General features: G+C 60.4%; 1 long non-coding RNA gene across 1 annotated transcript in view; it reads left to right on the top strand.

The window, feature by feature from the left end:
- The first annotated feature begins 4,668 nt into the window (after positions 1–4,668).
- LOC135975761 (uncharacterized) overlaps positions 4,669–24,249 on the top strand; it is a 32,519-nt gene continuing 12,938 nt past the window's right edge. Inside the window, exons 1-2 of the long non-coding RNA XR_010592779.1 lie at positions 4,669–6,784; positions 7,049–7,200. This is a non-coding gene — a long non-coding RNA (uncharacterized LOC135975761). The remainder of the gene's footprint in view (positions 6,785–7,048; positions 7,201–24,249) is intronic.

The raw sequence follows: 24,249 nt of genomic DNA, 5'->3' as shown, positions 1-24,249 counted from the left end.
CATGTGGGTGGCATCTTTACTGGCAGTCTTGCCAATAAAACCACAGACTGGCCTCCAGGAATAAAGAGCCCCAGAAAAGCACTGGGAAGGTTCTGTTGACATCTCTAATCTAACCCAGCCCGGTGCATTCATACTACTGCCCTTGCCACAAAGTCAGGGCTGTGCTAATTAACTTTCACCCTCTCTCTCATGGCTCTGAGAGTTTGGTGCAGCTCTGTGCAGTCAGAGCCCTCCTGCTCCTGCACGTTTCACCTCAGGAATCAGCTCCCTAACAATCCTGTTATTCAGAGATTGTCTCTCTCTCCTATTAGTGCCTTTTTCACAAGCCTCAGGCCCTGCTCGCACTGGGGCTGTAGCGCGGGCTCTCAGGAGGCTGGGAGGGCTCAGAGAGTTCTACTGCATTCAGAGACAGATGCCCACAAATCCCAGATGCCCCTGGGGATGGAGAGTGGGAAAAGTGAGCTCTTGCTGCTGGCTCCAGGACCCAAGTGACTTTCTCCAGTGCAAGGTGTAATAGCTCTTGCCAACCAGCTATAAGAAAAGATCCGGGAGACTTTACGTAACAGTAAACACTTTAATTAACTTGTTTCAGAGTGGTAGCCATGTTAGTCTGTATCAGCAAAAACAACAAGGAGTCCTTGTGGCACCTTAGAGACTAACAAATTTATTCAGGCAGTTTTTGTCTCACTTCCCCATCTGGCCTTGTCACTTTGAGTAGTGTTACTGTCTTTGTGCCACCGCTCACAGTAATAATCAGCCTCGTCCTGCGCCTGGACTCCAGTGATAGTTAATGTGGCCGTGTTTCCGGAACTCGTTCCAGAGAATCGCTCAGGGATTCCGGAGGGTCTCTCACTATCCTTATATATAACGAGTACGGGGGCACGGCCAGGTTTCCGCTGGTACCAGCTCACATACTGTTCGTCAATTTTTTCACCTCTGCAGGTGAGTTGAGCATTTTGCCCTGGAGACACAGACACTGCAGGCGGCTGAGTCAGCACGTACTGGGCGAGAGAACCTGCAACAGGAGGAGAAAACATGGGGATAAAATCAGGATGATTAAAGCTCTCGGCCAGCAGCCTGGGGACAATGGGAGAAATGGCTCTAAAATCAAAGACCCCCTTTGATTGAAAGACTGAGATAAGCCCCCCACCCCCTTCCCACTCGCCGCACCAGAGCAGTACGTGAGCAGCGTGAGGAGCAGAGGGGCCCAGGCCATGGTGGGGAATCCAGACGAGCTCGGCTTCCTGAGGCAAATGGGTCTGTGGCTGGGACCCTCCGATTCTCCCTTAAACCCCCAGAGCTGGAGAACGGCCCCTTCATGCAAATCTGCTCCCTGCTCACTGGCTGCTGCTGGCACCTCCCTCCTCTCAGAGACAGCTACAGACAGACCCAAGAATTGTTTTGTTGTCTGGTTGCAAGGAAAAATGAAGCTCATCTTGGGGGTGAGGTGTCCAGAAGTGCTGTGTCTGCTCAGACCGTTACCGTTCAGAGCACTCCCCCTGGAACACGGATTCTGACTCAAACATTCCCCACTCGGCATTGCAAACCTAGCTGAGTTTCTTGCCATGACCCTGACCCACAATGTTTATGGCTGCAAGAAACCCTGGCTGGTTTGGGGCTGTGTCCGATGGGACGGCTGCTGGCTGTTTAGGTGTCACTGGGAGATGTGGCTGCTGCAGACTGATGGCTTGTGGAGTGAGTGGCTGCTGCCTGGGCTCTGGAGTTGTGCTTGATTGGGGCTGGGACTGACCGGGATGGTGCTGCTGGGTGGCTGTGGGGGGCTATTGGAGCATGCTGCTAGGTGAGGCTCTGCTGGGAAGAGTGGAGCTGAGACCCTTCTGCTCTGCACATTCCTGGAGGGGAGCCCCACTGAAAGACAATGAGGAACCAGCTAATGACCCCTGTGAACAATGGGGGGCCATGGGGATCAAGGCAGCTGGCTCCTGACTGCTCCCCTCTTAGTGGTACTTCCCTGCAGCAGGCCAGTGTGGGCAGGGCGAGGGGAACGCTTGCCTCCCCTGGCCCCCTCTGGGTTATAGCAGCCATTGGGTTTTGGTGACCCTCCCAGCACCCCAAGCAAGACTGCCAGTCAGAGAACCTCTGCCCCAGAGACCAGGGAGCAGAGAGGGGGCAGCTGGGAAGTTGGAATCCAAACAGTGTTCTCTAGGTCCCTTGTCCAGATCCTGTGAGTGCTGTTGGGGAATAAAAAGCCCCAAAGCCCAGAGATCTCTCTAGCCCACCAGTGTGTAGCCTGACTCGCATTACACTGCCCTAATACACACTCTGAGCTCCAGTACTGCGAGGGTGAAGAGCACCCCCTGATGGTCAGTGCTGCTGTTACTACGATTATACTGACCAGGGTTTCACAAAAGCTAGAGACCCTCCATGCTGAGCTCATCACAAAGAGGCCCCTACTCACTGTCTCTCACAACTGCAGGGAACATCATGTACAGTTGTTTCCAGCATTCATGTTGTTCCTTTTCAGGGTGTTGTTCTCTGTGCTGCGAAGAACAACTGTTGTGTGATGTGTTATAGGCAGAGACCAAACACTGCAGCCTGTGTGAGCCTGTATCAGCAAAAACAACGAGGAGTCCTTGTGGCACCTTAGAGACTAACAAATTTATTCGGGCACAAGCTTTCGTGGGCTACAACCCACTTCATCAGATGCATGGAGTGGAAAATACAGTAGCAAGTATATTTATACATAGTACATGAAAAGATGGGAGTTGTCTTACTAGGTGGGAGGTCAGTAGAGACTGATACAGGCTTTGCACTTTGTCAAAGAAATATTTCTGCTTTGCTTGTCTCAATTTTAGGCTAGTTTGTATGTCTCCTTGTATCAGCTTAGGTTGTACCAACGTTGATGTAGTCAGTAACTGGGTCCTTAGACGTCTTCCCATGAGGAGTTGAGCAGGTGATCTCATACCTCCTATCGGTGTATTCCAATAGTCCAGCAGGCTAAGATAGGGATCTGTGTTAACCAGGCTAGAGTTTTTAAGAATCATTTTTACAGTTGGAACTGCTGTCCGTCATTCCATTTGATTGTGGGAACAGTGGACTTCAAGCTTTGTGAATCAAGTCCCATTGCTTTGCAAAAGTTTTTAAGTCTCTGGCACAAAACTGTGGTCCATTGTCACTAATGAGTTCTTCAGCTATGCCATGCCTTGCAAATATAGACTTGCGATGTCTGATGACAGACACACTTGTGGTGTCCTGAAGTAAGCAGACTACTAAGTATTTGAATATTAATCAGCCAGAATAAGATAATCCGCACCTTCAATCTCAACTGTCCATGAATAAATGGTCCCCCATGTCAACAGGCAGTTTTTGTCTCACTTCCCCATCTGGCTGTGTCACTGTGAGGAGTGCTACTGTCACTATCCCACACCTGACAGTAATAATCAGCCTCGTCCTGCGCCTGGACTCCAGTGATGGTTAATGTGGCTGTTTTACCGGAGCTGGCCCCAGAGAATCGCTCAGGGATTCCGGAGGGTCTCTCACTATCTGCATATATAATGAGTACGGGGGCACGGCCAGGTTTCTGCTGGTACCAGTGCACACTCTGTTCATCAACTTTTTCCCCTGTGCAGGTGAGCTGAGCACTTTGTCCTGGAGACACAGACACTGCAGGTGGCTGGGTCAGCACGTACTGGGCGAGAGAACCTGCAACAGGAGGAGAAAACATGGGAATAAAATCATGATGATTAAAGCTCTCGGCCAGCAGCCTGGGGACAATGGGAGAAATGGCTCTAAAATCAAAGACCCCTTTGATTGAAAGGGTGAGATAAGCCCCACTCCCCTTGCAGCACCTGAGCAGTACGTGAGCAGCGCGAGGAGCAGAGGGGCCCAGGCCATGGTGGGGAGTCCAGATGAGCTCGGCTTCCTGAGACAAACGGGTTTGTGGCTGGGACCCTCCGATTCTCTCTTAAATCCCCATCACTGGAGAATGGCCCCTTCATTCAAATCTGCTCCCTGCTCATTGGTTGCGTCTGGCACCTCCCTCCCTCAGAGACAGCTACTGACAGACCCAAGAATTGTTTTGTTTTTTCCATTTGCAAGGAAAAATGAAGCTTATCTAGTGGGTGAGGGGTTCTGAAGTGCTGTGTCGGCTCAGACCGTTACCGTTCAGAGCACTCCCCCTGGAGCGAGGCGTCTCTAATGTTGTCTGCCTGGCCTTGCAAAGCTAGCTGAGTTTCTTGTCATGGCCCTGATCCACAGTGTTTTTCCAGCTGCAAGAAACTATGGCTTGTTTGGGGCTGTGTTTGGTGCGATGGCTTTTGAAACTTGCTGCGGTGCAGGTTATGCAGGTGTCTCTGAGAGGTGTGTAGGGTGATCAGATAGCAAGTGTAAAAAATCGGGACAGGGGTGGGAGGTAATAGGTAATATATAAGAAAAAGCCCCCAAAATCGGGACTGTCCCTATAAAATCGGGACATCTGGTCTCCCTAGGGGTGTGGCTGGTGTGGACTGATGGCTTCTGGGACTAGCAGCTGTTGCCTGGGGGGTGGTGTAGGCATGGGATTTGGGAGTGGACAATATGGCTGCCGCTGGGTGGTGGACGTGCAGCTGGGTAGTTATGGTGCTATTGGAAGATGCTGCTGAGGGATGTACTGCTGGAAAGGGATGGGGGAGGGGCTGCAACCCTTCTGCGCTGCTCAAGGGAAGCTCACTGAAAGATGGTGAGGAACCAGCTAAGGATGCTGTGCGCAATGAGGCCCATAGTGAGTGAGGCCACTGCTCCTGACGGCTTTTAGTGGCTTTCCCTGCAGAAGGACGTGGTCTGGGCTGCGGGACGGGAATGTGGCAGCAGACGAGGGAGAGAACTTCTGTTTCTCTCCCCTTAGCTTCTCCCTCCCGGGTTAGAGCAGCCACTGGGTTTTGGTGATCTTGTCATGACTCTCCAGCCGTTCCAAACGAGACTGCCAGTCTGAGCCCCCTGCTCCGGGGCGCTGGGAGCAGAGAGGGGAGTGGGGTGGCTGGGAAGTGAGAAGCTAAAGCACAGTGTCCTCCAGGTGACATTAGAAAGGGGAAAGTTGTTGGGGTATGAAAAGCCTCAAGCCCAGTGATGTCTCTATCCCAGCAGTTTGTAGCCTGACCCCTGTGCACTGCTGCTCTAATCCAGACTCCCAGCTCCAGGACTGGATAGGTGAAGAGCTCCCTCCGGTGGTCAGTGTTGCTATTACTATGATCAGTCCTTCCAGCGTTTCACAAGAGATCAGGCCCCATATGCTGAGCTCATGGGAACCAGGGCCGGCTCCCCAGGCACCAACTTGCCAAGCAGGTGCTTGGGGCTGCCACTCTGGAGAGGGGCAGCACGTCCAGTTATTTGGCGGCAATTTGGCGGATGTTCCCTGACTCCCGCTCGGAGCGAAGGACCTCCCGCCGAATTGCCGCTTGGGGCGGCAAAAACCCTGGAGCCGGCCCTGACGGGAACGCTGGCCCCTACTGACTGTCTCACAGCTGCAGGGAACATCGGTGTACAGTTGTTTCCAATGTTCACACTGTTCCTTGTCAGGGTGTTTGTTCTTCTCTGCACTGATCACGTCACCAGCCTGCTCACATCTGTGGAAGGGATTATTCCGCTACTTAGGTAGTTGCACCTGCCTTGATGGGGAGTGACACAGCCGAAGAGAGGGAAGCCACCCCCTCCCAGTAGGTGTTTGTATTGTTGCCTCTTTTAGTAACACCAGTGTCCCTTTTCTGACACCAGTATCAGCCCTTTGTGAGCCAGGGGAGATGTTTGGGCCTTGCAGGCCAGCTCCCTGGTGGAGGGTCAATCAGTGACATGGAGTCTGGGTATATTCTGAGTGTAGCTCGGTTTATTTCCACATATCCCGGTTCTGGAATGGAGAAGCCAGGCAAGCCCTTCTCCCAGGAATCTCAGTCCAATACCAGTGCCAGGGAGCCAGGAAACAACTCTGCCTCAAGAATTGATTATGATCAGAGCCCTGGGCAGACAGCAAAGTCTCCTGCAGCTCCCACAGCTCCCTCTTGCCTTGTGTAACCAACACACCACAAACATTTCTTCCAAGCCTAAAAGGTTGCTCACACTAAGGCTCTGTCCACACTGGCACGTTCCTCGTTAAAACCTTTTTGCTCTGAGGTGTGAAAAAAAACACACCCCTGAACGACCAAAGTTTAAACAATTAAAAGTACCGGTGTGGACAGCGCTTCATCGGCGGGAGACACTCTCCCAGCGACGAGCTGCCGCCCCTGGTCTGGGGTGGTTTTATTTTGTTGCTGGGAGAGCTCTCTCCCGCGCCAAAGAGTGACTACACTGTGAACCTTACAACGGCGCGGCTGCAGCCACTCTCTGTAAGGTGCGCAGGGTAGACATCGACTAAGAAAACAACTTGGGAGACTCCGTGTAACAGCACGAGCTGGGCAGGGCGAAGGGCAGCTTTGACGGTTGGAGGCCTCCTAGCTCTGGAGATGTAAATGGGGAGGTTGCATGAGGCTTAACCAGAGCTGCAAGTGTAACCCATGTGCCTAATAGGGAGATATCTCTTTAAGAGACCCATTTGGGGGAGGTAGGAGTGAGTTGTGTCTGGGTCACTGTTGCTAGGCAGATTAAGCAACTCCACATCCAGAAGCTTCTGGAATTGGGTGGGCTAGTTTAGGGTCTGATCCAATAGATTCCCTGTTGCTGGGGTCAGACTCCGGGAGGGCAGCACTCAGGGCAGCAGTCAGGGCAGAAGGCCACGTGCCCTGTGTGGGTTGGGAGAAGCTGAGCCGAGGAGCAGGAAGCAGGCTGTTGTCCCGAACGCTGAAGCATTTTGCAGCAGGTTAGTGTATTGTTAACTCTAACAGGGCAGCCTGGGCAATGCTAATTATAGCCCGGGGAAATTGGGAGGGAAAAATAACTTCTATTTTAATTGGATGCTTTGAATGTTGTTTTGATTTTAGCCAAACTGTTCCAGTTAAATTGTCTGAACTAGTCCGAGTCACCAACTTTTCTTTCAATGCAGTAATGGGGAAAGAGTCATTTCTAGTTTGCTATTCTCAGTTTTGTATTTTCTTGCAATCGGATTTTCCTTAAATCGATACAGGTAACGGAGTGGTGAGTTAATCAGTCAGCTGACTGGCTGGAGTCTGCCTGGATTCCAACTGAAGATTCCTACAAGCGAGTGGAGGGAAGATGTTGTTTTAGACTCATCATACTGTCTAGATTTGGTGATCAAAGACTCTAACTGAGACTTAGGTGAACAAAACTTAAGCTTTTGGGAACTTCCAGTTTCTTCTCACTGTATTTCTGTGGGGACTGAATTGTTCCGATTTTAATTTGTTTTCTTTACTTATGTTTATGTATAACTGTGAAGGTAATGTCTGGGGATTATAAAATAGCCATCTCATGCTGTAAAAATTAGATTATTATTTGTTTCTTTATCATAAGATTTTATAAAGTTATTTAATTAAATGCATTTCTTTAGTTCCTTTTGGGACTTGACTGTGAGGAGGTTGACCTTGTGCAATCCTTGCTGAAAATCCTTTGAGACTGAACTCTGGGTCTCCAGCTACTTTCTATGGGAGTTGGGTTTTTTTAAGGCACTGGAGACGGGACATGAAGTGAACTCTAGCCCACCAAAAGGTTACACAAAGAACACGTATTTGTGTGATATGCTGTAGGAAGAGACCAAACCTAGCAGCCTGTGCAGGCCCCTGCAGATCATAGGCTGGGGGTGGGAAGACAGAGGTGGTTTTTGTCTCACTTCCCCATCTGTCTGTGTCACAGTGAGGAGCACTGCTACTCCCACTCCACACAGCACAGTAATAATCAGCCTCATCCTCGGCCAGGGCCCCGGAGATGGTCAGATAGCCGGCGTTACTGGACGTGTCTTTGGAACCAGAGAAGCGAGCAGGGACCCCAGAGCCCTGGTGCTTGCTGGAATCCGTATAGTAATACAGCAGGTATCGTGGGGAATTCCCAGGTTTCTGCTGGTACCAGGACACACCATAGCCACTGATGCTGGTCCCACTGCTCATGGTGCAGGAGAGTTTCACGGTGTTTCCTGGGGACACTGACACTGAGGGCGGCTGAGTCACCACAGGCTGCGAGCTGGAACCTGGAAAAATAATGGAGAAGCCAGTGAACCCCACTGTGTCCGTCCCCGGCCGCTAGTGACACAGTTTGCGCATTGACTCCAGCAGCAACTTCAACGTGTATTGACCCCACTCCCCCTCTTCTCACCTGTGCACCACGTCCCCAGCAGGAGGGGTGAGAGGCAGCGCTCCGGGGACAGGACTTGGAGCCAGGAACTCTGCAATTCTAGTCCCAGCTCCTGCACTGACTGGACAGTGACAGAAGCAGATGGAAGCAGCAGAGGTGCATTCTGGGACTTCTTGTTTTAAGCCGGGAGCAGTGAACCCAGCCCAGTGCATTCACACTGCCTCCCTCCCCCTGGTGTCAGGGCTGCGCTAACTAACCGTCGCCCTCGCTCATGGCTCTGAGAGTTTGGCGCAGCTCTGTGCAGTCAGAGCCCTCCTGCTCCTGTGCGTTTCACCTCAGAAATCAGCTCTTTAACGTTCCCGTTACTCAGAGACTGAGGCTCTTCTCCTTCCTGCTGGTGCCACGTGGGGCTTGTCACAGGCCTCGGCCCCGGCTCGCAGGCAGGCTGTTGTGCAGGATCTCAGGAGGCTGGGAGGGGTCTGGGGGTTCTCCTGGGTGCAGGACACAGATGCCCCCAAGGCGCGTGGGGATGGAGAGTGGGGAAAAGTGAGCTCTGGCTGCCGGCTCCAGGAGCCTGACACTCAAGTGATCTTCTCCAGTGCCAGGGTCCATCCTCCATTCCCACTGCGGGGAATTGTGTGTGTGTCGATGTCTAGACAGAGGTGTGAGGAGAAGAGAACGTGTCTGACTTTGGCAGTAGAAGTTTGGAGAACAGTGTCCAGTCTTGGACTGTTACCAGATGAGGAGCGTCCTCATTCCCGGGGGTATCAGAGAAGAGGTGAGATGAGAGAACTGACACGGAGCCAGGCACTGGGTGTGAGTCCAGTTTGTCCCTTTCACAGAAATGGGGACGAGATCCCATCGCTCTCTGAATTGTCCTTTAGAGCTCTGTGCATTGGGTGAGATTGTTCACAAGGGTTATGAGGGAGACACAGCGTTGACCCAGCCTCTGCCTAGAAGGATTTCTGGGCAGATTAAATATGATACCTGCTCCCCCACCTCTGAAATGGCCCCTCACGCTATCACAGGACGAATGCTATTAAACGTTCCCCTTTGATGACAAGAGGTTTGTGTCTCACTTCCCCATCTGGCTGTGTCACTGTGAGCAGCGCTGCTGTCGTACACCTGACAGTAATAATCAGCCTCGTCCTGCGCCTGGACTGCAGTGATGGTTAACGTGGCCGTGTTACCGGAGTTGGCACCGGAGAATCGATCGGGGATTCCGGAGGGTCTGCTGCTATCATGATATATAATGAGTAGTGGGGCACTGCCAGGTTTCTGTTGGTACCACTGCACATTCTTGCCCCCAATGTTGTTTCCTGAGCAGGTGAGTTGAGCCTTTTGCTCTGGAGACACAGACACTGAAGGCGGCTGAGTCAGCACGTACTGGGCGAGAGAACCTGAGACAGGAAGAGAAAACATGGGGATAAAATCAATATCTGAAGAGCTAACACACCACAGGCCGTGCAGGAACCTGAGGAAGAGAAAATCCCCTGAATAAAGAGATGGAGAAAAACTCTCCCGCTTATAATACCTGAGCAGTAAGTGAACAGCGCGAGGAGCAGAGGGGCCCAGGCCATGGTGGGGAATCCAGACGCGCTCGGCTTCCTGAGGCAAACGGGTCTGTGGCTGGGACCCTCCGATTCTCTCTTAAACCCCCAGAGCTGGAGAACGGCCCCTTCATGCAAATCAGCTCCCTGCTCACTGGCTGCTGCTGCCTTTCACTCCCCAAGAGCAAAGGGACCCAGGGGAGAGCCGCTCTGGATAAATCCACCCAGACACCTATGTAGGAAAGGACTGCTTTGCTTTTCATTGGCAAGAAGAACGTCTAGCTCGCCCCAGAGATGAGGAGCTCCCAATGGGTTTGGTCTGCTCAGAAAATCAAGTGCAGACCCCTCTCCCTAGAAGTTTCCAATTTTATCATCCTGGGACCTCAAAGTAAACTGTGGTTCTTCTCATGCCCCCAGGCCACAGTTGTTTTCAGTCTTGCCACCATTTTTGGTCATTGCAGGAAGAAATCCTGGCCAGTTTTGGGGTGATCATTTCTGGGGTGCTGGATGGGTGGGTGCTGTTGGAGGGGGACTGGTGTTGGGGCTGGTTACGGAGGGGGGCTGGATGGGGTGGGTGCTGCTGAGGGTGACCAGACAGCAAATGTGAAAAATCGGGACGGGGTGGGGGGTAATAGGAGCCTATATAAGAAAAAGACCCAAAAATCAGGACTGTCCCTATAAAGTCGGGACATCTGGTCATCCTGGTGCTGTTGGATGGTGGCTGATATTGGGGCTGATTAGGGAGTGAGTGCTGGATGGGTGGGTGCTGTTGGATGGGGTGTAGTGAGGCCGTATTGGTGAACCGGGAAGTGGGCGGGCTTAGCCGCCCACTACGAAAGGCCCCTCCCCCAACCTAGCGGGAGGGACCACTGGACCCAGTACCAAATAATTACGTGGGACAACTAATAAAAAAAACAAGGAGCGAGGTGACGGTCATAGGTTCAAAATCAGGGAACCAGATGGGGACACCGAGCAGAGAACCCCGGACAGCGCCCACTGCTCCTCGAAGGTGGCAAGGGAGCCAGCAGACGCTGCCCAGTGAAACTCCGCCCGGAGACGTGAAACCAAAGAGGTATGAAAGTAGGCCCCACAGTCGCAGAGCACCCCCTCGTCCAACATCTTCTCCCTGGTATTATAGATGGTGAGTTTGGCCAGGGCCAGGAAGAGGTTGACGAGGAGGTCCCGCGACTTAGTGGGGCCACGGACAGGGTGCGCATAAATAAACAAGTGCGGGGAAAAGTGTAGCCAGAACCTCAACAAGAGGTTCTGGAGAAGCCGGAAAAGGGGCTGCAACCTGGCGCACTCAAGGTAAGCGTGCGCCAGGGTCTCCCTAATGCCGCAAAATGGGCAGGCCTCAGGAATAGGGGTGAACCGCGCCAAGTACACGCCCGTGCTCACGGCCCCATGAAGGAGCCGCCAACCAATGTCCCCGGCGGGCCTTGGAACTAAGGTGGAATAAAGGCTGGCCCACCGGGGCTCCTCACCCTCCACAGGTAGCAGATAGTCCCTCCACTTGGTGTCGGGGCGGGACACGAGGGTGAGGTGATGCAACGTGTGGAGCACGAGCGTGTACAGGTGGTCTCTGGACGCGGTCCGAAACCGGACCGGCTGCAAAGTGTGCAGCCGGCTCGGATTATGGGAACGGGGGAGCCGGGGGGGCTCACGGAACAAGGGCCCGAGAAAAAGGTCCGGAGGGCCTGGGGTGAGGGGTGGGCGGGGAGCGCCCTCCCGCAGGGCCCGCCACAGGAAGCCGAGAGCAAGAGGTGACAATGCAGCGCCCACCTCCTGGAGTACACGCAGAGGGGTCGCGAGGGTGGAGAGCCCCATGCGCCGACCAAGCGAGCGGGGATCCACCCAGTCCCCTCTGGTGTAGTCCAGGAGGTCTCCGACCCTGGTGGTTTCCGCCAGGACCAACCTCCGGCTCACCGAGGGTGACTCCGCCACCTGCACACGGAGATCGGGATTGTGCAGCAGGGGCTCCGCGAGGAGATCCACACCCTCGGTGGCCACGGGGGACCTGGTCGCCGAGAAAAGCTTCCAGGTCCGGAGAAGGTCCTGGTAGAAGACCGGCAGCTCCGAGAGGTCTCGCGGAAGACCTCTCGGGTGAAGAAAAAGGAGCTGCCGGTCGTATCGGAGCCCTCGGAGGCGGCGGAGGAAGGCGTGCGCTAACGTGCTCCATGCCGGACTACCCGCACCGTAAAGGAGCCTCTGCAGGGCCTGGAGGCGGAAGACATGGACCTGGCTACGAAGGCAGACCAGGCCCTGTCCCCCCTCCTCCAGGGGAAGACTCAGAACCCCTGCAGAGACCCAGTGCAGTCCAGGCCAGAAGAACTCCAGGGCTATCCTCTGGAGCCTGGCCAGGAGTTCCGGGGCCGGGCTCAGGGTGTTGAGCCGGTGCCAGAGCATGGACAGGACGAGCTGGTTCAGCACCAGCGCCCTCCCCCGCAGGGAGAGACACCGGAGCAGTCCCGTCCATCTCCGCAACCGCTCACGCACCCTGGCCTCCAAATCCAGCCAGTTCTCCGACGGAGAAGGATGCGTGGCGGAAAGATAAACGCCTAGATAGAGCAGCGGACCCACGCTCCACCGAATGGCTTGAAGCGCGGGTGGGAGGGAGCCCGCCTGCCAACCGTCCCCGACCACCAGGCCAGAGCTCTTGACCCAGTTGACCCGGGCGGAGGAGGCGGCCGAATAAACGGCCTGGCAGGCCTCCACCCGCACCAGATCCGCTGGGTCCTGGACCACGAGGAGCACGTCGTCGGCGTACGCCGACAGGACCAGCCGCAGCTCCGGCTCCCGGAGCACCAACCCTGCCAACCTCCGACGGAGGAGGCAGAGGAAGGGCTCGATCGCCAGAGCGTACAGCTGGCCCGAGAGGGGGCACCCTTGCCGTACTCCCCGCCCGAAGCTGACCGGCTCGGTCAGGGTCCAGTTGAGCTTGACCAGACACTCCGCCTCAGCGTACAGCACCTGGAGAAAGCCCACAAACTGGGGCCCGAAACCGAACGCCCGCAGAGTGCCCAGGAGATACCCGTGGTCCATCCTGTCGAACGCCTTCTCCTGGTCCAGAGACAGGAGGGCGAACGACAGACCATCCCTACGTCCCAGCTCCAAAAGGTCCCGGATCAAGTACAGGTTGTTAAAGATGCTCCGGCCCGGGACGGTGTAGGTCTGGTCGGGGTGGACCACGTCCGCCAGCACGGACCCCAGCCGCAGCGAGATGGCCTTCGCTACGACCTTATAGTCCGTGCTGAGGAGCGAGACGGGACGCCAATTTCGTAAATCGCGGAGGTCCCCCTTCTTCGGCAACAAGGCGAGCACGGCTCGCCTGCACGAGAGAGGGAGGACCCCGCCCTGCAAGGACTCGGCCCAGACGGTGACGAGGTCTGGGCCGAGGACGTCCCAGAACACGCGGTAAAACTCCACGGTCAGCCCGTCCATGCCCGGAGATTTGTTAGTGGGCATGAGCCGGAGGGCTGCCGAGAACTCGGCCAGAGAAAGAGGCAGCTCCAGCCGGTCTCGGTCGCCCGCGCTGACCGTCGGGAGCTCGGTCCAGAGCACCCTGCGGGCCTCGGCGTCGGTCGGATCCGGGGAGAAAAGAGCGGCGTAGAAGGCTCTGGCCCTGTCACGCATCTCCTCCGGATCCGTGAGGGGGACGCCGTCCTCCGCCAGGAGGCAGGTGACATGCTTTTTGGCCCCCCTCCGTTTCTCCAGGGCGTAGAAGAAGCGGGAGCCGCGATCCATCTCCCGAAGGAGACGGATGCGGGATCGAACAAACGCGCCCCGGGCCCGGTGGTCTTCCAGGGCCCGGAGCTCCTCCCGCTTCTCCCGGTACGCCGCGCAGAGGGGTGGATCCTCGGGGCCGGAGGCCAGACGCCTCTCCAGCTCCAAGACCTCCCGCTCCAACTGCCCTATCAGCGCATCTCGCCGCCGGCTGGCGCCCCGGGCGTAGTTCCGGCAGAAGAGCCGCGCGCGGACCTTCCCCACGTCCCACCACCGCCGCGCCGAGGGAAAGGCGCGCCGCTGCCCCCGCCAGGCCAGCCAGAACTCCCGGAAGGATGCCACGAAGCCCACGTCCTCCAGCAAACTATTATTAAAATGCCAATAGGCCGGCCCCGGCCGCTCGGAACTGAGAGAAGCCGTCACGGTCACCAGATGGTGATCCGAGAACGGGGCCGGCCGGACGCTGGAGGCATGGGCCCGCGCCAGATGAAAGCGGGACAGATAGATCCGGTCCAACCGGGAGTGGCGTGACCGGTCGTCCTCCACCCGGACATAGGTGAAGGTGGTGTCGTCGTCCGGGTGGTGTTCACGCCAGACGTCCACCAGGGAGTGATGGTCTACGATCTCCCTGAGGACGCCCGCGGCTGCCAGGGAATTTTCAAGCCCGGAGCGGTCCCGGTCCTCAAGGGTGGTGTTAAAGTCCCCGCCCAGGACCAGGCACTCGCGAGAATCCAGAGTGCCGAGGAAGGCCGCCGCCCGCTGATAGAAAGGCACTCGTTCCAGGCCCGCGTTCGGGGCATAAACGTTGACCAAGTTCAGAACCAGCCCCTCCACACGGGCCCGGACGTGCAGCAGGCGGCCCGGCACGACCTCGGCGACCCCCAGCACCTCAGGCCGCAGCCCCGGGGAGAAAAGGGTGGCCACCCCAGCCGAATGGGCGCTGAGGTGGCTAAAATAAACCCCGTCTCCCCACTCCAGCCGCCAGCTAGCCTCGACGGCCGGAGCCGTGTGGGTCTCCTGCAGGAAAATCACAGAGTACCCCCCCTCCCGAAGGAAGGAGAGCACCTGGCTCCTGCGGAGACCCACCCTACAGCCCCGAGTGTTCAGCGATGCAAAGGTGGTAGCAGTCATGCGGAGGGCTGGGGCAGATCCTCACGGGCGGAGGGACCATCGGCCCCCAGCGGGCCCCGCAAGATCCCGGTTTCAACTCCGAAGGTCAAAAGGGAGTCGCGGAATCTGCGGGCCCGCCGATAGGCCGCGATGTCCCGCCGACCGGACCCCCGCCCCTCCCCCAAAAGCGCCTGCACGGCCCGGAGGACGAGATGGAAGTCCCCCCAGCGCTGAAGGGCGAGCTGCACCTTACCCTGGGAACCACGGGAATCCGATAGAAAGAGGCGCAGCTCATCCCGCAGCGCGGAGGGGGAGGCAGCGGCCAAGCCGCCGCCATCCTCCGGCGGGGCCCCTGAAGGGTCCTCGCAGCCCACAGTGACGGACATACAAGGGGCCGAGTTCCGGCGCCGCTGCGCCGGGCAGCCCGTCCCCATCCCCGGCAAAGGAGAGGGCGGCTGAGGGAACAACACAGCCCCCACAGTGGCAGGAAGGGGAGACACGAAAACCGCCCCCTGAGGGTTGTCTGCAGGCAACGGAAATGCGACAACCCCGGGGGCGGCAGTAACACCAGAGGTGGCAGACAGAGACACCTCGGGGACAGGATCCGGGGCAAGGGCGGGAGTAGGGGCGGGGCTCGAGGCGGGAACAGGGACTTGGGCAGGAGAGGGGACAGGATCAGGGACGGGAGCGGGAACGGGCTCCTCATCTCCCGCTGCCAAGCCGCTAGACTGCGGCTCCCCTCGGCCAAGGTCAGCATCCGAGGGGACGGAGGCAGCAGGGACAGGGGAAGCCTCAGGGGCAGGAACGATGGAAGGGGCAGGATCGGGGGCAGGAACCGGCCGCTCAGCAACGGCCGTCGCCCCGAGGGGCTCGGCAGCCGTGCACGAGATGGGAGTCGCGGCCGGGCTGGCAGGTAGGGCTAAGGGTCCTCCCAGGACTAAGTCGGGAGCGGCAGAGTGGGGCGAGGAACCGGGAGCAGGGGAAGGGGGCGGGACTAAGCCAGCACCCGGATCGGGGCCCGCTGGCGGAGGGTCGTCCTCTCCCTGAGTAACCGGGGTCAGACCCAGGGCCTCGATCTCATCGAAAATGGAGGCGAAAGCGGTCCCCTCGGCCCCGGCCACCTCCCCGCCAGTCACAGGGACAAGGGCCGCCCCGGCATCGGCGGCGGCGGCGGGGGGCACAGACGGAGCAAGGGCCGGGAGAACCGCTGCTGAAGCCTCCTCAGGCGTGGGCCCAACAAAAGGGACAGAAGTTTCCCCAGCCGCTGCCACGGCATCCACGGTCTCCATGGCCGGCACCTCCTGCTGGGCACCGTCCGGGGGCGCGGAAACAGAACTAACAACGTCGGCCCCCCGCGGCATCTTTCGGGGGGCCTGCTCTCCCTCCTCATCAGAGGGGAGGGAGAGAGCCCGCGACCTGCGGGCGCCGCGCTTCCCCCGGACGGTCACCCAGCCCCCCGAGGTGGAAGAGGAGGTGGAGGGCCGGTCAGCAGGGGCAGGGCCAGAGGGCAAGGGCGATGGCTTCGGGGCTTGGGGCGGCAGGGTCGGAGGGACAGCAGGGGAGAGGGAAACCTCCCCCTGGGGCGGGCCCTTCCCCGCGGCCGGCGGAAGCTGCCCCGCCCTCTCCTCCACATGCCCCGCTGATCCAGGGTCGGCGACGGCAAGGCCCGCCTGCCCGGCCGTCTCCGCGGCCAGAGCGGGAACCGCGGCAGAAGGAGGAGGGGCGGCGGCAGCAGCAGTGTCCGAACCGCCAGGGTTGCCGGCGATGACAGGGCCGGCACCCTCCCGGGCCCCGGGGGTCTCGGACGCCCCTCCAGGCCGGGCCAGGGGACAGTCCCTCCGGACATGCCCCGGCGCCCGGCAGAGGAAGCACCGGGCCTCCCCCGTCGAATAGTGGACCCGATAATGGGCCCCCCGGTAGGGCACCAGGAAGGACCCCTCGAGCGCCACTCCGGCACCCGCCGCCGGTGGCAGCTGAAGCTGGACCTGCCGGCGGAAAGACAGGATGTGCCGGAGGGCAGGGTCCTTACAGCCCAATGAAAGAGAGCTCAGAATGGAAATGGGCTTCCCCAGGGTGGAGAGGGCCGGCAACAGGGCGGCATTGGGGAGGTAGGGCGGGACAGAGGTCAAGAGCACCCGTACGCCCAGATCCTCCAGGGGTTCCAAAGGCACAAACACGCCCCCCACCGCCAGGCCTCGTTCCACCGCCTCCTGCGCGGCGGCCACCGACGCCAGGAAGAACACGGCCTTCCCGTACATCTTGGAGGCCGCCACGATGGCCGTAGGCCCCACCACCCTCGCCAACGCCCGCACATAAGTCTCAATGTGGGGCGAGGCAGGCACCAAATGGCAACGGACGCCATGCCTCCTAGTCAGCGAGGGGAAGGGGCCGTGGTCACCAGGGACAGGTCCAGAGGCGGCGGTCGGGGTGGACGACGCGGCGGCACGCAAAGAGGCGGCGGTCACCTGGGCGTATGCTCTGGGGGCCGGAGGTGGAGCACCACCAGAGCTGGTGGAAGGGACGGCAGGAGAGGGAGGGGCCGCGGCCGGTGTCGGGGCCGCAGCGGGGACCGTAGCCCCGCCCGCAGGAGGTCTGGCTCCACGGGCAGGGCCCTTGCCCTTCTTCCTCCCTTGGCCCTTCCTGCCGGTGGAGGGGGCAGCCGTGGCAGCGGCAGTATCTGGGACAGGGCCAGCCGAGGGGCCGGCCACTGGGGTGGGCGGGGACAACAGGGCAGGGGCAGGGGCAGGGGCAGAGTCCCCCGCCATTACAACCTGCAGCCGCTCCTCCCCTCTAGGCAAAAAACAAAACAAGGGAAAGGCAACCACTCCCCCCCGCTAGGCTGCAAGCTGGGGAGGAGGGAGCCAATGGAGAGGGCACACAGGAGCGAAAAGAGAGGGGTGGGGCACAGGTGCCAAAAAAGAAAGCCGGCTCCCCCGGCTACACTGGGGCGGGGGGGGGACCACGACAACAGTAAAAAGGGGGGGGTGAACAGTGCAAAAGGGGAGGGGGCAACAAAACGGGGTCACAAACGCGCGCGGGGGGGCGAAGGGGGGGGGGGTGCACCGGAGCAGCGGCTCGAAAACAGAATGGAATGTCCAGCCAGCTGCAGCCCAAGGACAAGGAGGGGTAGGAGGAAAAACTCCAGCCAGCCACAGCCCAAGGACAGGGCTGGGAACACAGCCAGCAGGCTAGGAACCGAGGGGGGGGGGGAATGGGCACCAAAAAAATAAACCGAAGGGGGTGAAAAGGAGGGGGGTAAAGTAGGGCCAACTAATACAAAGGGGGCTACAGGGAGGGGACCCCACCAGCGAAACGTAGTTGGGGGGCAGGAGAAGTCCAGGGCGGGGGAAAAGGTGCACCCACAGCGTTCGCGAAGCGCAGGCTCTGCCGTTCACTGCTGCAAGTAAACAGTCCCGGACGATGGAAATGGCGGGGGGAGCAAACAGCCCCGCCGAGGGGCGAAAAGCAGGTCCAGGTGGCACGCGGGGCGGTGGAGGGGTTGTCGGCAGCTGTCGGCGGTGGGGGTGGTGGTAGAGGGGGAGCAGATGGACGAAGGGGGGGGGCACCGCACCCCCCCCACACCCCCTTCAACAGTCCGCTACGGGGGACGGGATAGCAGGCTCCCAAGTCGACCTCGGAGCTTCCTGGCAAGCGACGGCTTCCAGTCCGAGGAATTACAAACGAGAGGCTCAGTACCGTCCACACTCCTAACGCGACTGGGGGCACCACCACCCCAGGAGCAAAGATGGCAAAGTCACTCAAAACACAGTCCTCAAACAACCCCCTCCACAATCTCCCGAACCAGGGACGCAGTCTCTTCGCACTCCGCGACGGAGGCAGCGGCTCCCACACAGGAACAGCAGCAGCAGCGAGCGGCAGTCAGCCGGCCGGGCAACCAGCCAGGCAGGCAAGCAAGCAGGCAGGTGGGCCCCCAGATGGTATCGGTGTTGGCGTTGGGGGGCCGATGCTTCTCCCTCCGGAGGCGAGGGCGAGGGGGAGGGCAGGCCGGCAAGGCCCCCCCCTCCGCACTCACTCACTCACGCAGCAGCAGCGGCAGCGGCAGCAACAAGGAGAGCAGCAAGCAGCAGCTGGAGAGGGCCAGGAAAGGCCAGAGGGAGAAGGGAGCACGGAGAGCTCCTGCAACCTGTAGTGAGGCCGTATTGGTGAACCGGGAGGTGGGCGGGCTTAACCGCCCACTACGAAAGGCCCCTCCCCCAACCTAGCGGGAGGGACCACTGGACCCAGTACCAAATGATTACGTGGGACAACTAATAAAAAAACAGGGAGCGAGGTGACGGTCATAGGTTCAAAATCAGGGAACCAGATGGGGACACCGAGCAGAGAACCCCGGACAGCGCCCACTGCTCCCTGAAGGTGGCAAGGGAGCCAGCAGACGCTGCCCAGTGAAACTCCGCCCGGAGACGTGAAACCAAAGAGGTATGAAAGTAGGCCCCACAGTCGCAGAGCACCCCCTCGTCCAACATCTTCTCCCTGGTATTATAGATGGTGAGTTTGGCCAGGGCCAGGAAGAGGTTGACGAGGAGGTCCCGCGACTTAGTGGGGCCACGGACAGGGTGCGCATAAAGAAACAAGTGCGGGGAAAAGTGTAGCCAGAACCTCAACAAGAGGTTCTGGAGAAGCCGGAAAAGGGGCTGCAACCTGGCGCACTCAAGGTAAGCGTGCGCCAGGGTCTCCCTAATACCGCAAAATGGGCAGGCCTCAGGAATAGGGGTGAACCGCGCCAAGTACACGCCCGTGCTCACGGCCCCATGAAGGAGCCGCCAACCAATGTCCCCGGCGGGCCTTGGAACTAAGGTGGAATAAAGGCTGGCCCACCGGGGCTCCTCACCCTCCACAGGTAGCAAATAGTCCCTCCACTTGGTGTCGGGGCGGGACACGAGGGTGAGGTGATGCAACGTGTGGAGCACGAGCGTGTACAGGTGGTCTCTGGACGCGGTCCGAAACCGGACCGGCTGCAAAGTGTGCAGCCGGCTCGGATTATGGGAACGGGGGAGCCGGGGGGGCTCACGGAACAAGGGCCCGAGAAAAAGGTCCGGAGGGCCTGGGGTGAGGGGTGGGCGGGGAGCGCCCTCCCGCAGGGCCCGCCACAGGAAGCCGAGAGCAAGAGGTGACAATGCAGCGCCCACCTCCTGGAGTACACGCAGAGGGGTCGCGAGGGTGGAGAGCCCCATGCGCCGACCAAGCGCACGGGGATCCACCCAGTCCCCTCTGGTGTAGTCCAGGAGGTCTCCGACCCTGGTGGTTTCCGCCAGGACCAACCTCCGGCTCACCGAGGGTGACTCCGCTACCTGCACATGGAGATCGGGATTGTGCAGCAGGGGCTCCGCGAGGAGATCCACACCCTCGGTGGCCACAGTGGACCTGGTCGCCGAAAAAAGCTTCCAGGTCCGGAGAAGGTCCTGGTAGAAGACCGGCAGCTCCGAGAGGTCTCGCGGAAGACCTCTCGGGTGAAGAAAAAGGAGCTGCCGGTCGTATCGGAGCCCTCGGAGGCGGCGGAGGAAGGCGTGCGCTAACGTGCTCCATGCCGGACTACCCGCACCGTAAAGGAGCCTCTGCAGGGCCTGGAGGCGGAAGACATGGACCTGGCTACGAAGGCAGACCAGGCCCTGTCCCCCCTCCTCCAGGGGAAGACTCAGAACCCCTGCAGAGACCCAGTGCAGTCCAGGCCAGAAGAACTCCAGGGCTATCCTCTGGAGCCTGGCCAGGAGTTCCGGGGCCGGGCTCAGGGTGTTGAGCCGGTGCCAGAGCATGGACAGGACGAGCTGGTTCAGCACCAGCGCCCTCCCCCGCAGGGAGAGACACCGGAGCAGTCCCGTCCATCTCCGCAACCGCTCACGCACCCTGGCCTCCAAATCCAGCCAGTTCTCCGACGGAGAAGGATGCGTGGCGGAAAGATAAACGCCTAGATAGAGCAGCGGACCCACGCTCCACCGAATGGCTTGTAGCGCGGGTGGGAGGGAGCCCGCCTGCCAACCGTCCCCGACCACCAGGCCAGAGCTCTTGACCCAGTTGACCCGGGCGGAGGAGGCGGCCGAATAAACGGCCTGGCAGGCCTCCACCCGCACCAGATCCGCTGGGTCCTGGACCACGAGGAGCACGTCGTCGGCGTACGCCGACAGGACCAGCCGCAGCTCCGGCTCCCGGAGCACCAACCCTGCCAACCTCCGACGGAGGAGGCAGAGGAAGGGCTCGATCGCCAGAGCGTACAGCTGGCCCGAGAGGGGGCACCCTTGCCGTACTCCCCGCCCGAAGCTGACCGGCTCGGTCAGGGTCCAGTTGAGCTTGACCAGACACTCCGCCTCAGCGTACAGCACCTGGAGAAAGCCCACAAACTGGGGCCCGAAGCCGAACGCCCGCAGAGTGCCCAGGAGGTACCCGTGGTCCATCCTGTCGAACGCCTTCTCCTGGTCCAGAGACAGGAGGGCGAACGACAGACCATCCCTACGTCCCAGCTCCAACAGGTCCCGGACCAAGTACAGGTTGTCAAAGATGCTCCGGCCCGGGACGGTGTAGGTCTGGTCGGGGTGGACCACGTCCGCCAGCACGGACCCCAGCCGCAGCGAGATGGCCTTCGCTACGACCTTATAGTCCGTGCTGAGGAGCGAGACGGGACGCCAATTTCGTAAATCGCGGAGGTCCCCCTTCTTCGGCAACAGGGCGAGCACGGCTCGCCTGCACGAGAGAGGGAGGACCCCGCCCTGCAAGGACTCGGCCCAGACGGTGACGAGGTCTGGGCCGAGGACGTCCCAGAACACGCGGTAGAACTCCACGGTCAGCCCGTCCATGCCCGGAGATTTGTTAGTGGGCATGAGCCGGAGGGCTGCCGAGAACTCGGCCAGAGAAAGAGGCAGCTCCAGCCGGTCTCGGTCGCCCGCGCTGACCGTCGGGAGCCCGGTCCAGAGCACCCTGCGGGCCTCGGCGTCGGTCGGATCCGGGGAGAAAAGAGCGGCGTAGAAGGCCCTGGCCCTGCCACGCATCTCCTCCGGATCCGTGAGGGGGACGCCGTCCTCCGCCAGGAGGCAGGTGACATGCTTTTTGGCCCCCCTCCGTTTCTCCAGGGCGTAGAAGAAGCGGGAGCCGCGATCCATCTCCCGAAGGAGACGGATGCGGGATCGAACAAACGCGCCCCGGGCCCGGTGGTCTTCCAGGGCCCGGAGCTCCTCCCGCTTCTCCCGGTACGCCGCGCAGAGGGGTGAATCCTCGGGGCCGGAGGCCAGACGCCTCTCCAGCTCCAAGACCTCCCGCTCCAACTGCCCTATCAGCGCATCTCGCCGCCGGCTGGCGCCCCGGGCGTAGTTCCGGCAGAAGAGCCGCGCGCGGACCTTCCCCACGTCCCACCACCGCCGCGCCGAGGGAAAGGCGCGCCGCTGCCCCCGCCAGGCCAGCCAGAACCCCCGGAAGGATGCCACGAAGCCCACGTCCTCCAGCAAACTATTATTAAAATGCCAATAGGCCGACCCCGGCCTCTCGGAACTGAGAGAAGCCGTCACGGTCACCAGATGGTGATCCGAGAACGGGGCTGGCCGGACGCCGGAGGCATGGGCCCGCGCCAGATGAAAGCGGGACAGATAGATCCGGTCCAACCGGGAGTGGCGCGACCGGTCGTCCTCCACCCGGACATAGGTGAAGGTGGTGTCGTCGTCCGGGTGGTGTTCGCGCCAGACGTCCACCAGGGAGTGATGGTCTACGATCTCCCTGAGGACGCCCGCGGCTGCCTGGGAATTTTCAAGCCCGGAGCGGTCCCGGTCCTCGAGGGTGGTGTTAAAGTCCCCGCCCAGGACCAGGCACTCGCGAGAATCCAGAGTGCCGAGGAAGGCCGCCGCCCGCTGATAGAAAGGCACTCGTTCCAGGCCCGCGTTCGGGGCATAAACGTTGACCAAGTTCAGAACCAGCCCCTCCACACGGGCCCGGACGTGCAGCAGGCGGCCCGGCACGACCTCGGCGACCCCCAGCACCTCAGGCCGCAGCCCCGGGGAGAACAGGGTGGCCACCCCAGCCGAATGGGCGCTGAGGTGGCTAAAATAAACCCCGTCACCCCACTCCAGCCGCCAGCTAGCCTCGACGGCCGGAGCCGTGTGGGTCTCCTGCAGGAAAATCACAGAGTACCCCCCCTCCCGAAGGAAGGAGAGCACCTGGCTCCTGCGGAGACCCACCCTACAGCCTCGAGTGTTCAGCGATGCAAAGGTGGTAACTGTCATGCGGAGGGCTGGGGCAGATCCTCACGGGCGGAGGGACCATCGGCCCCCAGCGGGCCCCGCAAGATCCCGGTTTCGACTCCGAAGGTCAAAAGGGAGTCGCGGAATCTGCGGGCCCGCCGATAGGCCGCGATGTCCCGCCGACCGGACCCCCGCCCCTCCCCCAAAAGCGCCTGCACGGCCCGGAGGACGAGATGGAAGTCCCCCCAGCGCTGAAGGGCGAGCTGCACCTTACCCTGGGAACCACGGGAATCCGATAGAAAGAGGCGCAGCTCATCCCGCAGCGCGGAGGGGGAGGCAGCGGCCAAGCCGCCGCCATCCTCCGGCGGGGCCCCCGAAGGGTCCTCGCGGCCCACAGTGACGGACATACAAGGGGCCGAGTTCCGGCGCTGCTGCGCCGGGCAGCCCGTCCCCATCCCCGGCAAAGGAGAGGGCGGCTGAGGGAACAACACAGCCCCCACAGTGGCAGGAAGGGGAGACACGAAAACCGCCCCCTGAGGGTTGTCTGCAGGCAACGGAAATGCGACAACCCCGGGGGCGGCAGTAACACCAGAGGTGGCAGACAGAGACACCTCGGGGACAGGATCTGGGGCAAGGGTGGGAGTAGGGGCGGGGCTCGAGGCGGGAACAGGGACTTGGGCAGGAGAGGGGACAGGATCAGGGACGGGAGCGGGAACGGGCTCCTCATCTCCCGCTGCCAAGCCGCTAGACTGCGGCTCCCCTCGGCCAAGGTCAGCATCCGAGGGGACGGAGGCAGCAGGGACAGGGGAAGCCTCAGGGGCAGGAACGATGGAAGGGGCAGGATCGGGGGCAGGAACCGGCCGCTCAGCAACGGCCGTCGCCCCGAGGGGCTCGGCGGCCGTGCACGAGATGGGAGTCGCGGCCGGGCCGGCAGGTAGGGCTAAGGGTTCTCCCAGGACTAAGTCGGGAGCGGCAGAGTGGGGCGAGGAACCGGGAGCAGAAGAAGGGGGCGGGACTAAGCCAGCACCCGGATCGGGGCCCGCTGGCGGAGGGTCGTCCTCCCCCTGAGTGACCGGGGTCAGACCCAGGGCCTCGATCTCATCGAAAATGGAGGCGAAAGCGGTCCCCTCGGCCCCGGCCACCTCCCCGCCAGTCACAGGGACAAGGGCCGCCCCGGCATCGGCGGCGGCGGCGGGGGGCACAGACGGAGCAAGGGCCGGGAGAACCGCTGCTAAAGCCTCCTCAGGCGTGGGCCCAACAAAAGGGACAGAAGTGTCCCCAGCCGCTGCCACGGCATCCACGGTCTCCATGGCCGGCACCTCCTGCTGGGCACCGTCCGGGGGCGCGGAAACAGAACTAACAACATCGGCCCCCCGCGGCATCTTTCGGGGGGCCTGCTCTCCCTCCTCATCAGAGGGGAGGGAGAGAGCCCGCGACCTGCGGGCGCCGCGCTTCCCCCGGACGGTCACCCAGCCCCCCGAGGTGGAAGAGGAGGTGGAGGGCCGGTCAGCAGGGGCAGGGCC

This window comes from Chrysemys picta, chromosome 15 (genome assembly GCF_011386835.1).
Source record: "Chrysemys picta bellii isolate R12L10 chromosome 15, ASM1138683v2, whole genome shotgun sequence".
Classification (NCBI taxonomy): domain Eukaryota; kingdom Metazoa; phylum Chordata; order Testudines; family Emydidae; genus Chrysemys; species Chrysemys picta.
The sequence above is the reverse complement of the archived record's forward strand: the minus strand, read 5'-3'. Positions and strand labels throughout refer to the sequence as shown.